The sequence below is a fragment of the Typopeltis vanoorti genome, chromosome 21 (genome assembly GCF_054136105.1).
Source record: "Typopeltis vanoorti isolate ZY-2024b chromosome 21, IOZ_Tvanoo_1.0, whole genome shotgun sequence".
In the NCBI taxonomy this organism is placed as follows: domain Eukaryota; kingdom Metazoa; phylum Arthropoda; class Arachnida; order Uropygi; family Thelyphonidae; genus Typopeltis; species Typopeltis vanoorti.
In genome coordinates this window covers 12,178,976-12,198,019 of record NC_143569.1, presented here as the reverse complement: position 1 = coordinate 12,198,019, position 19,044 = coordinate 12,178,976, and the positions used below count along the sequence as shown (strand labels likewise).

The following is a 19,044-nucleotide window of genomic DNA, read 5'->3' as shown; positions in this document are numbered from 1 at the left end:
CGCAGCAAATATTGGACCTCGTTTTTCCCAAATTTGCAAATCAGGGCAAATGATAAGCAAAATTCAGATCAGATTCTCTAAGATTCTTAGACCACTTTAATCTTCGGTCCTTCTTTATAGACTTGTTCATCACAAAATGAATTATGAGGCAAAAGACTTTAATAATATGAAACAGTCAATGTTAATACACTAGTCAGGTATTCCATAATCTCAATAAATTTTGCCTATCAAATGAATCAAAAGGCTGTTGTGGCCGAGTGGTTAAGGTGATGGACTTGAAATCTATTGGGGTATCCCCCACACAGGTTTGAATCCTGCCAGCTGCAAATAGCTTTTGCCAGCCTGGTTGGCTGAGTGATTAGCGTATCTGCTCTCCAGACAAAAGGCTGCAGATTCGAATCCCACCATGGCATGGATGTTCGTGATGTCTATGAAAATACTAGTGGTGGCAGGCAGTAGATAATGTGGTTCAATGTAGTTTGTGGATTAAGTGGTGGAGATGGAGTGTTGTAGAGTATGTGCTCTCCCCTCGAGGGGTCTTTGGACTCCTTGGAGGTGTCATGTAATAATTATAATAAGCCTTTTGAAGTTTTTTTTTTTTTTTAAATAAATCAGCTAACACCTTTTATTCCCTTATAGGGAGTAGGTGAGGCCTTTATACACTATCTAGCTTTTGGAGACTGAGTGGGCAGTTCAATCTCCACCAGTGGCCAATCAGAGATAGCTGGCACATGTCTATTACTAATTATAGCAGCCAACAATGAAGAGGCTGGCAAACAAGTGCTGCCATCTCTTGGTACCTAACCCTAACAAGATGTTACTGTCTGAAATAATGTGGGTACTGTGATCAATTTTCTTGAGTTTATAGGATGAAAAACCTGAGTTTCTGGGAGAAAAAACCCGTTTGCCCATACCAGAGATCGACTAATGGAGAGAAATATCACTGAGAAAGGATTAAAAATAATATTTAATTCTTCCAATATTTAGTCTGTCACTGATCTCAAAGTATTAGTGCTTACCATATTTTGGGAAGTTTAATGCAATCATATTTATTCAAATTAGGCAAATTTCTGAGAGTAGCTGTCGATTCCAAAAACAGTCTTTCTCTTCTGAATTTACTACAATGAATACAGTGAATCATGGTAGTCTTTTTTCCAATTAATTCTGTGAGACGTATCCAAAGCATGGCCTACAAGGCCCAAATGACCATAGCCATGACTGCAGCATGCAGATGTTGGCTGATCTTCCTCTCTGCCCATAGCAGGCCAACTTACAGGAACCAGGCACTTGATATATTACAGGCACTGGGAGGAGGAAGAGCCTGTGTAGGTGACGTCACAGTCTTTTTTGAAAAAGACTGTGATGTCACCTACACGGGCTCTACAATTAGGACTAGACTACTTATGGTCTAGACTAAAAGAGCACTTCAGGGATTGCAATATTCCCATTCCAGAATATCTGAACACAAAAAAACATTGCAACATCAAAAAGAAAAACAAAACACAAAATACGGGGAAGACAGAAATTGCAGCTCACGCCCTTGAACTAAAACACATCCCCCCATATTGACAAAGCCATAATCATTGACAAACAAGAAAACGAAACAATGCTTAGAATATCCAAAACTATTGCCATAAAATGCGATGGAAATTCTATCAACATCCACCGCCCCTACCTAATTTCTGAATGTTGGACGTTCCAAAACTTACAAATTAAGCCATGCCTCCTGCCATTTATTACTATTATTATTATTACTATTATTACGGGCAACTCCAGGGAGTCATTAGACTCATCGAGAGAGGCCCCAAATCATATTCATCACAACTATCTGACATTCATACAGTATCTATCATACCTCGCCTTAAACTCATTCACTGTCACAGCATCCACTACAGACTCAGGGAGCGCATTCCACTCATTCACTACTCTAAAAGTAAAGAACCCAGCTCTAACACCTTTACTAACCACACTTTTGCCCAGTTTCCATGGATGTCCCCTAGTCCTCCCACAACCAGCCCTGTTCTCAAAAATATCTTCTGAATTAATTTTATAGAAACCCTTCAGTAATTTGAATGTCTCAATCATATCTCCCCTCCTCTGCCTATCAACCAATTTTTGCAACCCACAAATCCTCAACCTGTTCTCATACGGTTCATTCCACAGACCTGCTATCATCTTGGTCACTCGCCTCTGGATCCTCTCCACCTCCTCCCCATCAAGAAGAAACCTAGGTGACCAAATCTGAGCACAGTAGTCTAGATGGGGTCTTATCAAGGCTCGATAGAGAGGAACAATAACCTGCTTGTCTCTGCTTGTCAACGTATTCTTCAGCAACCAAGTGATTTGATGAGCTGTTTTGGTCACTTTTGCAATGTGTCCCCTAAATTTCAATTCCTTATCCACCAACACTCCTAAATCTCGTGCCTCATCAATTTCCTGGAGCAGGGTTCCACCAATGCAGTAAACTGCTGCCAATCTTTTCACCCCAAAATGCATAACCTTACATTTTGCCACATTAAACTGACATCCATTCTCCTTAGCCCAGACCTCCAATCTATCCAAATCATCCTGCAAAATTTTGACGTCATCTGCATTCACTATTGCCCTACCCAACTTCGCATCATCCGCAAACAAATGAACTGTTCCTCTCAGATCATTTCCTATATCATTTATGAACAAATTAAACAGCAGTGGTCCAAGAACAGATCCTTGTGGCACACCACTAGTCACAGGCCGTCTTGTGGACTCTACTCCCAAGTAAACCACTCTCTGATATCTCTCCGTCAACCACCCTCCTATCCATCTCACCAACCCTATGTCCATTCCCATATGCTCCAGTTTACTGATTAGAGTTCCATGTGGAATCCTGTCAAAGGCCTTGGCAAGGTCCAGTAGAATCACCGTAAACCCATTACCCTTATCCAGTTCAGCCGTCACTGTGTTATAATACGTGAGCAAGTTACTGAGGCATGACCTACCCTTCACAAAACCATGCTGTCCCCGATACAGTATCCCATTTTCTTCTATCCAATCTTGTATTTTCCTCTTGACTATTTTCTCTAAGACCTTGACAATGATTCCTGATATGCTAATCGGTCGGTAATTTACAACAGCAGTCTTGGAACCACCTTTATGCAGTGGAACTATTTTCCCCTCTTTCCACCCGCTCGGGACTAACCCAGACCCGAGACTCAAATTAAACAAAATGGTCAAGAGTACTGACAATTCTTTAGCTGCTTCTCGTACAACACGAGCTGGTATACCATCCAATCCCACAGATGTATTGACATTGAGGTTATGCAATAGACTACTCACCTCCACTTCATTAACCACAATTCCCGTATAATCTACTGGTTTATTCGTTTCTGCAATGTCACCACCTGGATGATATACTTTTGCAAAGTGCTCACTCAGTAACTCAACTATCTCAACTGATTCAGTTACCTCCCTACCATCGGCATTCTTTAAAATCAATCTGCCATGTACATTTTTCCTTTTACTTGCTACATATCTAAAAAACTGTTTAGGATTCTCTTTAGCCTGCTTGGCCAATGTTCTTTCGTAATCCTTTTTTGCTTTTCTTACCACACTCGTCACCCTTCTGGCCTGCGCTTTATACCGTTCATGTGCCTGCCAATCACCCTTCTCCTTAAATTCCCTCCATAGTTGTTTCTTTTTTTTGCAACTCAAGCTTAATGGTGTTATTCATCCATTTAACCCCTACTTGATTTATTATTCGGACTCTAGGTATACAGTCAGCCATTGCTTCATGCAAGCACTTCTTAACTACCTCCCATGCACTATCAACTTCTAGTCCTTGCAGTTGTACATGCCATGGCACTGAACCAATTAAACTCCTAAGCTTGTCATACTTTCCTGCCCGATAATTCCACATGTACCCTGTCTTAATTGAAAATTCTACACCTTTAGCCACCTCCCAAGTTAAGACCCTATGATCACTCACACCGATTGGTGGCAATGTGGTCATATTTATTACAGCCAAATCCTCAGATGTAATTACTAGGCCAAGCACTCTCCGACCCCTAGTATTTTCCATTACATGCTGTCGCAGATAGTTATCCCTTAATAACCGCATAAAATCCAGTTCCTTCCTCCCGTGTGTCCTCTCCTCACTCCAATCAATGCGACCATAGTTGAAATCTCCCATAATAATCACCCTCCTTCCACCAATTTCTTCTATTTGCTTGTGCATACTGTCACCACCATCTTTTCCATCACCTGGTCTATAGCAGCACCCAATTGTATATTTAGTTCTGCTAGCCACAATCTCACACCAAATGGCCTCAAATGTGCTCTTTTCTCTATCCTGCAATTCAACTTCTATTCTACTTGGCTGGAGCTCATCAGCTATCATCAACAATACTCCTTCCCCCATTTTATTCTCTCTGTCATTCCTGAACACACTATACCCATCACATTCAATCCCACTAGTTATATCATCTACAGTCAGCCATGTTTCACTAATACCTATAACCTGTGGTCTGGAAGTGCCAACCATGGCCAAAAACTCTTCCTTCTTGTTCCTAATACTCCTAGTATTAGTGTACATGAATTTAAGACCCCCCCCATTAGCCCCAACCCTACCTTGATGCCTTATATTAACTATCCCTCTCTGATTTGTTGTCCTTATTTGCTCTGGCATATTATATTCATTCTTACATTCAACTGCCTCCATAAGGACTGTGTCTCTACCCCCCCCCTAACAAATCTAGTTTCCCTGAATTTGCACATCCACTACATTCAGCAACACTTTCTCAAGTCTTCTTACACCGTAACCATTCAAATGCAAGCCATCCATCTTATATAGATCCTTTCGCCCATCAAACTCACTCCACACATCCACACCACTCGTCATACATAACCCACGCATAAAGTCATTTGCAATTATAGCCCTCCTTTTAAACATTTCACTGTCATACCGTGGCAAAAGACTAATCATTCTAACTCTCTCACTCTTTTCTTTTGCTACCTCAAACAATTCATTCAGGTCTTCTATCATTTCCATTTTATCTCCTTTCAAATCATTCGTATCTGCCACAACAATCATTCTTTCACCCTTTCCTTTTGCTCTCTAATAGACGCAGTTACGTCCTTTATGGTCGCACCAGGTTGGTACGATTTTGTCAAATCCTCTACTAACACACCTCGTACTAACGAGTCTCCATACAGCACTCTATCCTTCATTTTGTTCATGTTCACATTCATACGTCTATTTTTCCTGTCATACCTTTTATTATTGGTTGGTTCATTCAGTCTACTTTTGTTCATGCACTCTAGCTGCTGTTTTGCTCTTTCTATCGCACTATTCAACAACGCGATCTCACTCAATGCATCTATCTCATCTTTTTTGTTCTCTGAGAAACCATTTATACTATCATTCACACTTTCTACATTCACACTCTCACAATTTTCATGTACAACCTTGCCGTTTCTTGTCATATCCCTATTTCCTTCATTTTGAAGGTTGACAAAAATATCACACTCACGATCCGAAATACACTTCAATTCCGCATTTTCCCTACATTTTCTACACACGTTCAATCCTTTATCATCATCTAACCATACTCCGACCGCACTCCGCAAAGCGTACATTTCACAGCTAGTACACTGACTCATTTCTTTTATGCTACCGTTCTTTGATAACGATGGCGAACCTTCATTACTGGCCGCCATTTTCCTACGCACAGGTGCCATATTTATCTGTAACGTGTTTTGTCAAATTAAACGTTATAACACACCAAAAATAGACGCACTAAAATACGCAAGGCAAACAAAACAAAACTACACAATTTTAAGTAATTTGTATCGATAACTGAAAATGATACTTATCTTATCTGGAGCTTGCACGAACACTACTCATTACGAATTCATCTAGCGGCGACTTCCGACATAGATTATGTTATAAAACACTTTAGTACACTAACCACGTTAATAAAGCTCTAATAATATACCAAAATTAAACACTTAAGTCCATTAAATTGAATCCAAAACACCAATAAATCAACAAAAAACACAAATCTCTCAGGAGCTCTCCGATAGCACGACCGTTCACCCTACACCATTTAGCGACAACAAATGTCCAAATTTGCAGGTGCAACTTGCAACCTGGACATAGCCCTACAGTCATTCCCACAAAGTTCCGACGATGGTCAAACGGTCCACACCCCGTAAACCCTTGCCCCAGTTTCCTTTCCCCTTTGTTTTTCTCCCCCTCTCCCTCCCTCTCCCCACAACAAAATAATATATATATATATTTATATATATATATTATTAATAGTAACCCGGGTTTCCAAACTTATTTCCCATGTCTCAAACACATCCCCCATGTTCTTTCCCCCCCATTCACATACAACCTTTCAGCAAGAGCTTGGATTTAGAAGGCATCTTTAAACCAAAAACAAGGTATGTACAAATTTTTCCACATTTTTTATTCTGCCATAATTGCTTTCTATACTCGCCCATAATGCCCTAAAATATATATATATACCCCCTTTTTGAGTTATGTTAGCCAATGTATTAAATATAGGGGACACTCCTAAACAAAAACAGGCTAAATAGCTGTTAATTATATTAATAGTGTTTAAGAGGAGTAGCATGGGAATTTCCCAGAAACTATACTTTAGTATTCTGTTTGTTTTATCTGATGTTCCTTTAATGTAAGGAATAGTTATAGTTTTATTGTAGTCTAGTATCTTTGTTTTTTATTGAGGTTTTGTAGAGAATTTTGTTAATAGTGTTTTGGCTGTAACCATTTTTTAGAAAAGTATTGCTGATAACTTCAAATTTGTCCTTCAGAGCTTGTTCACTGGAGCAGATCTTCAAAGTCCTGTTTTTTAGAGTATTAATGACACCTAGTTTTTATGTTGGGTGGTGGTAGGAGTTTATGTGTATATATTGGCTTCCGGTACACAATGAAGGAAAGACTGCCAGAAGGAAGATGTGTGACAAGTGTATCTAGAAACGAAAGTGTATTCTGTTTTTCAATCTCAATTGTGGACTGTATGTGTTTGTGTTGTTTGTTTACCTGGCTAAGAAAAGTATCTAGTGTCTGACAGCCATGGAACCAGATCGTGAAAATATCGTCCATGTATCTAAGCCAGACTGGGTTTTAAAGGAGAGGAAGCTAGAGCATGTTGCTCAAAATGTTCCATATAAAAGTTAGCAATGGAGGGGGATTATGGCGAGCCCATGGCTGAGCCTTCTTTTTGTAGGTGGAAAACGCTTTGCCAAACAAAATAACCAGAATGTAATACATGCGCAAAGAGCGCAGTGATATCTGGAGGGAATTTGTTCTGTAAAAGAAGTATTGTGTAATTGATTGGGACATTCATAAAGAGGGCAGAGACTTAAAAACTGACTAATAAATCATCTTTTTCTAATATAATGTCTTTGATTATGTTTATGAAGTGTTGTGTTTCTGATAAAAATTGGAATCTGATAGAAAATCTGATAGAAATTATATAGAAATTGGTATGATGAGTCGGGTTGGGGGGGGGGGGGTGGAAGAGAGCTTGCTAACTTATAGCATGGGAATCTGGTACTTGCTTAAAGGAGAATTGGGTTTGTGTATTTTTGATAATCCATATATCGGGAAGGGGGGGAACTGAAGGGTTTCAGTTTTTTTTGTGATTTCAAGTGGCCAGGAAGAAACTCTTTGAGCATACTTTTCAATTTTTTGATCTGAGATTTGGTCAGTTATTCTTAATACCAGTCAATACAATAGAAAAATGGACATCATTCTCGGAGAACACTACCTACTATCTAAAGGTCTGTAGGCAGAGTGTTCTCTGAGAATGATTTACATTTTTGTATTGTATTCATTGGTATTAAGAATAACAGTAGTACTGCCTTATTAGCTCTGGTGTTGATTATACTGCTATAGTTCGCCCACCGTTTCCAGGTCCCTGCTTCACGTCTTTCCAAGACTAGTCGATTCATGCTGAAGGGGAGAAAAAAATGAAGGACGTCCGAATTGGTCGCCAACACGTGAAATCACGTGCTTTATAGGTAAAATTTTCCAACTGTTATACAAGCAACATAGTTAACTACAATAATCATAAAAGAGAAGTTAATTTTCCGACCGGTAATAATAAACAACTCATCCCATTATACGGACTGATTACCCTATTATCGGAATGGATTCTTCTTTTTCTGAGATGAGCGCAGAAGTGTCGAGGGACCTCAAATCGGTGGGCGAACTATATCTTTGCATAGTTTCTTGAGGCCAGCGAGTTAGCAAGATGTTAGATTTCTTTTAGGAGGCAAAGATCTCAAAAGAATGCTAGCAACATCAAGCCATATGTTAACTATTTTCAGAGCTAAGTTACGGATACCACATTCGTTGTTGAACATTAGGCATAGTGCCGGTACTAGCTTTGGAGCAATAGCAAAATTATGGTGAAGATTTGGGGAACTGATGGGAACATCGCTAAGCCTTTTTGACAGCATATTAACTAACGTATCAAGAGGTTGAACTAGATGTAAGGGTTTAGAATCCAAATACCACATAAAGTACTGTTGTACTTTATGTGGTATTTTTTTAAGAATTTTTTCTGAGCAGAGGCTTCTGAAATATCCAAGAGAATGGTACAGGCTTCAGCATTCAGAATAGCTGAGAGCTCAGAGTGCAATGAGCTGATGGCTGCAGCAGTAGCAAGGATGGTATGTGTATCAGCAATCTGTTCTTGTAGTACAGCAAAACTGGCACACACTTGCAGATATGGAGACTCTTTTTAGATTTGAGCTTGACTTTAAATTTCAAGCAGTTGGCAAATATTTCTATATCCTAACATCTTTTAAGAAAGGCCAGTCTGTTTAATTCTCTAAACAATTAAGTTTTAACTTCCCATAATGTTTTGCCTTGCACACTACATTTTCACCATATTGTATTCCCTGATGATGTCTCAGTGACAGACTAAATATGGGAGAAGTAAAAATCCTTTCTCAGTGCTGTTTCACTCCGTTAAGCCTCTAACATGAAAATCCTGGAAACAGACACTGGATCCAAGTAATGACATTCTGGAAGACAGGAGAGTAAAAAAAACTCAGAAGTAGAGTGAAAAATAAGGGAAGTATAGAAAAAGAAGAAGAAGAATGAAAAGGACTGATACCATCACTGATGATAGTTACCAGCCCCATTTTCATTCTTTGTGGTAAAGGGGGAAAAACAGGTAGGCAAAGACTGGCATATGTAATGGTGGCTTGCATGATGCTGAGGGCTTTCAGCATCATGCAAGCATAAAAGCAACATGCTTTGTGAACAAGCATAAAATGCTATGAGATATGATGCAGTATATAAAGCATGACTATAAAGAAATTGATCTTACAGCATTGAGAAATTAATATGTAATGGACAGATTGCTGCATACTGAGACATGTTTAAGATATTTTTAGCAAAAACATGGGTCACTGGCTTTCTGTAACTAAGAAATTCTGGCAAAGATCCAGAGGCAATATCAGGGAGTGGACTACTCATTTAGAGGAGGGGTTGAGGAAATGCAAACTGCAGAGCTTGATGGTAAGTTGAGAAGCGATAAGAGACTTTTGTAAGAATGTGGTAAAGGAGTGAGAACTTTTTTAATGTGAATCCCAACCATAAAATGCTGGGAACCTATCATACCTTAGTGTTGTGAGTAGCCTAAACAATAAACAATCTGATTTCTATGAAGAAATCATACAAGGAATTTTTTCAAGCTACTTCAGGCTTTTAATAATGAGAGTGATAGTTTAATAGTAAGCAATGAAATTCATCTACCACCTAAAGCATTTGCAAATATCCACACCTGTTGATCTGCTTTACAGGCCTCCAATGCTAGAAGACCCAAAACTTACTCAATTTCGAGAATACAAGATTGAAAATGGTAAGCTAGTTACCAGATAGCAGTGAACTTGATACTAACTCATCAGGGACTTTCCAAACAAGCTTGCATATACTTTGCCAGATGTGCCTGAGAGAGAGAGAGGCACAAGTAGTCGTGTATATACAGGGTCCATCAAAAAAATGTATACACACTTCAACAAAAGAAACACCTATATAAAAATTGTAATACTAAATTTATACAGACATCAAGGAATGAATGCCAGTTACCTTTGACTTCTACAATTACACAAAGTGCTCAAAGTGGTTACCATTAGCGTCCAGACATTTATTATTATAGCAAACTACTGCTTGGGCAATGTTGGCCAAATTTTCCAACGGGGGCCACCAGTGTAGCTGGTTTTCTATGATACGCTACATCCTTTAGAGTCCCCCATATGTAGAAGTCTAAGGGTGTTAAATCAGGAGAACGTGGGGGGGGGGGGGGGAACTCAACTGTACCTCTTTATCCTATCCATTGTCCCTGCAAACCTCTCATCAAGATAAGCTCTCACGTCTAGGTAGTAGTGTGGTGGTGCACCATCTTGTTGGAAGAAAAACTGATCATTCCATAAAGTGCATGAATCGCAGGTGTAATGGATGTGCATAGCATGTCTAGGTACACTTGACCAATAACACTACCTTCAAAGAAGAATGGTCCTATTAAACTCCTAGATGACAATCCACACCAGACATTGAGCTCCGGTAAATTGACTGCCTTGTCCACATGAACGCCTGGATTTTCTGCAGCACAGTAAACACAATTATGCCGATTCGATGTTCCATTAAGCTTAAATTGTGCTTCATCAGACAAACCATCTTCTTCACAAACTCCTCATCTACCACGTGTTGAAACCACTCATAATACTGCATTCTTCAATCAGGATCGTCTTCATTCATTGCATGTAATAATCTTGGGATGTAAACTTTCCATTTAGCTGCTTTAAGAATGCGCCGCATGCTTGCACTGCTAACCCCTGTCTCACGTACACATTGTGTGGTAGAGACTTCTGTGGAGAGCGTGTAAACTGTTTCAACACTATAGCAAAGGAAGTAGGACTTGTTGCTGTGCGAGGCCTCCCGGATCTTCCCTGGTGTACATCTCACACACACACACACACACACAGTATCATGGGTCTCAAATTTATTACGAATACATGCAATTGTCAGGCATGTTGAAGGTTGTGTTGCAAACTTGTGCCTCTATTGTCATTGAACATCAACAACATTCTCAAATTTGAAAAACCACTTTAAAATGGTCTTGCGTTCCTCAAACAACAATTGTGCCTCGGCCATTTTGTTTGACTGTCCCACCAGTCATGTGTTGATGCTAGTATTCATGTGAGTAACGACATCTTTTGAGAGAACATCATACCACACATTGCTACCATAATTCGATCCAACTTCAAAAAAAGTCCACAGATGACATCTATTAAAGTGTGCATACATTTTTTTGACCAAGTCTGTAAATGTGGTAACACTGTACAGTCTGGTGGAATGGCAGTGGTCACATGCCTTCTCTTTGATTTAACTCCAACGTACTATTCTCTGATGTATGTCCAACAGCCACATCTTATCCACGTTACCAGCTTCATATTCAACCCTACATGCTCCAGCTTATATAGAGCAGGGCTTCATGGTAGCCTGTAAAATGCTACTGGAGTTTGGCAATAATGTGTAGAAAGTATGTCAATTACAAAAGACCCCCCCCCCCCCGCTTCACAAAACTGTTGTCACCCATGAAGTATCATATTCTTATTCACCAATTCAATTTTGCCCTATACCACTACTCATTAGCTATTAAATGGTTTATAATGAGAAACCTCCAGGACTTGAGATTTAAGTCCTGGAGGCTCCTCTTTCCATTCCTACAGCACTTTACCATAGGAACAGAAAGAGGATGGTGTACTACTTCGTTTACAGTCTCAGTCTAGTACTAAGACTGTCAAAGAGTCCTAGTACTAAGCCTCAGTTTCCTTACTTAAAAGGTCTGGTTAAAGGTATACTGCCATTTCTCTGAAAACTTTTCTGTAACATACAGATTTATCTCATCCAACCCAATGGCAGGGGCGAATTCTCCATGCTTGCTATGCTTACTACACAAGCTCATTAATTGAGAAAGAAGTAATATTATTTGTTAATCAATGCATGCATTTATAAGCATTCCATTTAGGCTTTTATTTTTGTAGACAGAAGACGTCTTAAGCTTGCACGGCAATAATTGAGCTTTGTGTTGTGTATCGAAGGCTGATGCTTGCTCGTCTAGTCAAAGCTACCTTGGCTTGCTCGGTTGTAGGAGCTTCCAGGTCCTCGCAAAACTGTAATTTCATGCGTGGGCATAGCCATTTCACGTCGTCTCACTCTGTTGCTTAAACACAGGCCATACACAGTGAACGTAGCGCTAGCCAGTGAGCTTCAGCTAGCCTTTACAAGTGTGCATGTTGCTTGGGAAAATTAAGTTACAACCAACCAACTTTTTATGACGATGTTATTGACCATTTCATAAAGAAGAACCGTATTGTATTCAAGTAGCTAAATTGAAAAAGATAGAATATCATTTGTAAAATAAATGCTCTATTTTATGATTAAATGAACATAAATATCTAAATATATAGTTTCAAATGGTCAGTAATTCATTATTCCGCTAATCAGACTTCAATCACACCTCTCACTCCCTGAATGACAACAATAGCAAGAATGAATTTCAAGATCAGCATTCGCCCCTGCCCAATGACTACCATCACAATAAGATTTCTTAATGTTCGAAATATCTCAAGTTCGCCTAGCTCTATTCTCATCATGATTACAGTCACACTTAATCAATGTTGGAAAAAGAAAAACGTGGTGAAACATGCAACATGAAACATTAGACACATAGCACATAAAGAAGAATTAGATAAAATTTTAAATGACGAAAATATAGAACTTGCAGTTCTTACAGAAACAAAAAAGAAACTTAAAGGAACAAAAGAAACAGCTAACTACAATATCATATATAGTGGGGTGGACAAACAAATATATGCAAAAGCTGGTGTAATAATTTGGATCCATAAATCAATTAAAGCAAAAATAACTCATTATACATACTGGAATGAAAGAATATTAGAAGTGTGATTAAAATTAAATAAAGAAAATTTAACAGTTGTTGGTATGTCCCTGAAGAAGGAAAAGAAGAAGAAAATGAGTTACAAGAAATATATGAAAAATTAAATAAAACAGACCATATAATTATAGCCGGAGATCTTAATGCCAGAATAGGAATGAAAAAAATTAATATACAAAAATTTGGAGAACCAACAGTAAACAAAAATGGAGAGTGACTCATTGATTATAAAATATATAATAATTAAAAATAATGAATACATTTTACAAACATAAAAATATACATAAATATATGCGGTGTGCAAGAGGACAAAAATCAATAATAGCTTTATAGCAAATGAAAAAGAAACAAACTTCGCTTCCTAGACGTTAAAGTTAGAGGAGGGCTTGAAATTGACACAGATCACTATGTAGTACAGGCAAAACTAAGATTTCCACCAAACTTGCTACAAAAAATATAAACAAATAAACAAACTATAATAATTTTAGTTTAATCCTTTATCCAAGTGTGTGCAGACAAAGTATCTTCAGGACTGGAGTAAAGTGGTACAACACCAGGCAACTCCTTACAGAGGTGGAGCAAGCTACCAACACTCCTATCTCAGTATCTCCCATAATGCAAAACACATCTCCTTGCGGATATGTATAATGTTATGCATTAAGGGAAGGGCCACTACCCAGACTAGTTTCGACCTTTATTGAGATCTCTTCGGTGGGAGCCAGGCCCAAGTGGAGATACCAAGGCAGAAGCAGTAGCAAGGTCATCTCCTCCTATAGGAGCTGCCAAACGGTGTGCCACCTTTTTATTAAATTACTCTAGATTTAGAGAAAGATGTTAAAAGTTTATTTTTCACTTGGTTAGACTATAATTAATTTTAGTTTAATGCTTTATCCAAGTGTGTGCAAACTTTGTTTGCACACACTTGGCTCCCACTGAAGAGACCTCAATAAAGGTCGAAACTAGTCTGGGTAGTGGCCTTTCCCTTAATGCATAACATTATACATATCCGCAAGGAGATGTGTTTTGCATTATGGGAGATACTGAGATAGGAGTGTTGGTGGCTTGCTCCACCTTTGCAAGGAGTTGCCTGGTGTTGTACCACTTTACTCCACTACTGAAGATACTTTCAGGTGCAAACTTTGTTTGCACACACTTGGATAAAGGATTAAACTAAAATTATTATAGTCTAACCAAGTGAAAAATAAACTTTTAATAAACAAACTAGAGAAACAAAATCTAATTACAAAGTAAGACTACTAAATGATTCAAGTGGAAGAAATTTATAACAACAGAGGATTAATAACTACTTAGAAAAAATACAAGAAAATGAAGAGATTGAGAAAGAATGGAATGATAATATAAAAGAAATTATCGAATCAGCAGCATATGAAAGTTTAGGAACACAAAAAATATCATAAAAATAAGAAACTGCATATATGGGACAATGAAATAAAAACAATAATTGAAAATAAAAAGCTGGCTTTTAGAAGATGGTTAGCAAAAAACAAGAACACAAAATTGAATATAAAAAAAGAGGAGCAATAGCCAAAAGAGAAACCAGAAAGAGACACAGAGAAAGCTGGGAAAAATTTGTATCATATCAAGAAAATGACATATCCAAAATAAGACCCAGCGCGTACAATACTAAAACGCATGAATGCAGACATAAAAGAAACTGCAAATATAAATTGTGAAATAGATGTAAAAGAATTCTTGGATTATTTTACAGATCTGGACGGATAATACTGGCATCAAAAATAATTACACCAGAAACTTAAATGATATGATACCAATCAAAGAATTAAAGGACAACCTATATAAAATTAAATATGGCAAATCAGCAGGAGAAGATGGGATAAACCCCAAACTGTATACAGTTCAGTTTTTAATAAAAAAAAATTCATCAAAGATTACTAAAATTTTTAAATAAAATATATACAAATGGACAAATACCAATAGAATAGAATACAAGCATATTAATATCTATATTTAAAAAAAGGGATAAAAGAAAACCAGCTAACTACAGAGGTATTAGTTTATTGAATACATGCTACAAAATATATAGCAGAATACTTAATGAAAAACTAAAAATATAGTGAAAAAATATTATTAGAATGTCAAAATGAATTTAGAAAAGGATACTCTATAATGGATGCAGCTTTCTGCTTAAAACTACTTATAGAAAAAAGTGAATTTAATTTGGAAACTCATCTTTTGTTTATAGATTATGAAAAAGCATTTGACAAAGTAAAAAGATATATACTGTTTTATATATTACAAAGAATAAATATACCTAATATTTTACTACATGCAATATTAAATATATAAAAAGATAATGAAATAAAAAATAAACACCATATTCCAACATAAAAATGTGCACAAATTCACATGGAGAGAAGAGGCTAGGAATAAGAAAAGTCTCATTGACTATGTTATTGTTGATAGTGATGTTTTCTCCCTGGTGCAGGACACCAGTGTACTGAGGATTTGAAATTGGAAGTGATCACTATTTAGTCTTGAGCAGGATAAAATTGAATTTCATATTGAAAAGAATAACATGTAAGAAAATTTTAAAGCGAATAAAAGTTGAGCAGCTCTCAGATGTGAACTGTAGACTACAATACACAAAGATTATTGAAGAAAAAATGAAAGAGTCTGAGAATAGGAACCAAACCTTGGAGATTCGGTGGCAAGCCTTCAAGAAAACACTGATTGATTCAGCCAGAGAGGCATGTGGTGAGGTTGTCTGCAAGGATAGAAAAATCAGAACTCCTTGTTGGACACAGGAAGTTAAAGAGGCAGTGAAGGAAAAGAAGAAAGCATATCAAAAGTTCCTGTCAAATAAGTCAGATTGTGCTCTTAGAGAATATAGAAGCAAATGCAACAATGCTAAACACTGTGTAAAACTAGCTAAACAAAAGTCATGGGAGGACTTTGGCAAGAATATAGAAAATAAATATCAAGGGTGGCAAAATATTCTGGAGGTTGTTGAAGAAGCTTAGAAATGGTGAAAAGAGTGCTGTAAAAGGAGTTAGAGATGATAAAGGTGATATGAAAACTGGAATAAAAGATATCCTTGAAGTATGGAGTAATTACTTTGAAAAACTGCTAAATGAAGCAAGCAGTGATGACAGCACAGTGGTAAAAAACACTGCCCAGGCATGCAGTCAGGAATACATATCCATACTTGAAGTAGAAAAAGCCATCAAAGGCTTGAAATGTGGAAAGGCAGCTGGAGTAGACGATATTCGACCAGAAATGTTGAAGTATGGTGGTATAAGAGTCTTACAGTGGCTGCACTGCATAGTTCAGAAAGCCTGGACAGAGAGACGAATTCCCAATGATTGGAGTAGAGCTCTCATAGTACCCATATATAAAAAGGGAAATAAAACTGAATGTGAGAATTACAGAGGTATTTCCCTACTGAGTGTTCCTGGCAAAATCTATGCAAGTATACTTGAGAAACGGTTGAGAAGAATTGTGGAAGAAAAGCTTGGTGAAGAACAAGCTGGATTCAAGCCAAACAGAGGCTGTCAGGTTCAGATCTTCACTTTACGACAAACAGTCGAGAAAGCATGGGAATATAACAAAGATCTGTATTTAAGTTTTGTCGATTTGGAAAAGGCATATGATAAGGTACCAAGAGAGAAGCTATTCAATACGCTGCAGTTATATGGTGTCAATGGGGCATTATATCAAGCAATACTTAGTCTTTATTTGAGTTGTAAGTCAGCAGTTAGAATTGAAGGAAGTACAGGAAGATGGTTTAATGTTAAATCTGGTGTGAGACAAGGATGTACATTATCCCCTCTGTTATTCATTATCTATATGGATCACATTATGTAGGAAAGTGGTATTAACCATGATATCAAAATTGGAGATGTTAATGTCAGCTCTTTGCTTTATGCGGATGATGTTATACTTCTAAATAAATCCGCTACAAGTCTGCAAGATTCTCTAACTAAATTGAATAGCTGTTGTAATAGATATGGTATGAAGGTCAGCAATAAAAAGACAAAGACAATGAAAATAGGCAGAATCATTGAAAATGTCAACTGTGTTGTGAATGGAGAACCTGTGGAACAAGTAAAACATTTCAGCTACTTAGGCACGATTTTTAAGATGGTAAATTAAATATGGAAACGACAACAGAATCAGCAAAGCTGGTATGGTGGGAAGTCAATTGAATAAATTCATATGGAATAAGAGAGAAATTAGTTGGAACACTAAATTAGCTGTATACAAGACAGTGTTGAAACCAGTTTTAACTTATGGATCTGAGAGCTGGGTCAGAAGTAAAACTCTTGACCAAAGACTAGAGACCGCAGATATGAGAGTCCTGAGAAAGATTAGAGGAGTGAACAGATGGCATCAATGGCAATATCATATTAAAAATGAGGATATTAAGAAAGAACTTGACATTGTCTGCATCCAGGAATGCGTCAGCAGAGCTAATCTCAGGTGGTATGGTCACCTAAACAGAATGGGTGAGGAAAGATTAGCAAAACAAGTGTTCTCTGCCAGGTTGGCAGGAAAACGACCCAGAGGAAGACTAAGATATAGGTGGATTGATAAGGTACAAAGTGCCTTAGACGATAGAAATATAAGATATGATAATGTTGGAGTCTTGACAAGTAACAGACTGATTTGGAGGAAAATTGTAGATAGGAAGTTAGTAATGATCTAATTTTTTCATGTAGTACTATCATATTCTGTACACCCCTTGTGGGTACATGGCAGGAATTTGATGATGATGAAATAAAAATAAATGAAAAGTTGTCTGAAAAACAATCTATAAACCAAGGAGTAAGACAGGGATGCCCTCTGTCTCCAACACTTTTCAATATTTACATTAATGAAATATTAATACAGTGGAACACCTTAAACTATCAAGGTATAGAAATTTCCCAGATTAACAAAATAAATACACTGTTATTTGCAGATGGTCAGGTAATAATATCAGATAAGGAAGACAATTTACAAAGAGCAATATATAATTTAAACATTATAGTAGAACAGTTTGGAATGAAAATTTCCATAGACAAAACTAAAACAATCGCATTTTGTGGACAAACTCCAGTTAGCAGCAAAATAGTTTTCAATAATAAAATAATAGAACAGATAAATACTTTCAGTTATCTTGAACGTGAAATATCATAGGAAAGAAAAAAAGACATAAAATTAAAAACTTCAAAAATTTTCAGATTATGGGCCTGAAAAATAAAACACTTAACCCAAATATAGCACAAAAAGAAATGCTTGAAAATATACAATATTTTAGCAGTGCCCACATTATTATATGGCAGTGAAATTTGGGCAATAAACAAACAAGATAAACAAAAATAAAACAAGGGAAATGAGATTTATGAGAAGAACTGCAAAATACACATTATTAGATCAAAAAAAGGAACGAAGACATTTTAAACTTAAAACAAAATCAATAGAAGAAAAACTAAATAATTATAAGCAAAAATGGATTGAACATGTAAACTGAATGGCCAACGCCAGATATTATTACGTGCACCTCCCAGGAGTCCTTAGACTCATCGAGGGAGGCCCTTAACATCATGTTAAGAACATCAACATCCACACAGAATCTATCATACTTTGCCTTGCACTTATTCACAGTCACGGCACCCACAGCAGACTCTGGCAGCTTATTACACTCATTCACCACTCTCCAAGTAAATAACCTAGTTCTAACACCCTTGCTAACTACACTGTTGCCCAGTTTCCATGGATGGCCCCTAGTCCTCCCACCACCAGTCCTGTTCTGAAAAATATCCTCTAAATTAATCTTATAGAAACCCTTCAGTAATTTGAATGTCTCAATCATAGCACCCCTTTTCTGCCTGTCAACCAATTTCTGCAACCCATAAATCTTCGACCTGTTCTCATAAGGTTGATTCCATAGACCTGCTATTATCTTGGTCACTTGACCCTCTGGATTCTCTTCACCTCCTCCCCATCAAGAAGAAACCCTGGCACCCAGATCTGGGCACAAGTAGTCAAGATGGGGTTGTTAATATTTAATGAATTTATTTATCCTGTATAGGCTGCGCCA

General features: G+C 37.4%; 1 protein-coding gene and 1 non-coding gene across 5 annotated transcripts in view; one reads left to right on the top strand and one right to left on the bottom strand.

Moving 5' to 3' along the window:
- The window catches only part of LOC150094624 (ATP-dependent RNA helicase DDX54), a 350,258-nt gene that overhangs the window by 313,050 nt on the left and 18,164 nt on the right, over window positions 1–19,044 (bottom strand). The gene's annotated exons all lie outside the window — the stretch shown is intronic.
- TRNAS-UGA (transfer RNA serine (anticodon UGA)) lies at window positions 244–326 on the top strand. Its single transcript has one exon. It is a non-coding gene; the product is annotated as a tRNA-Ser (tRNA).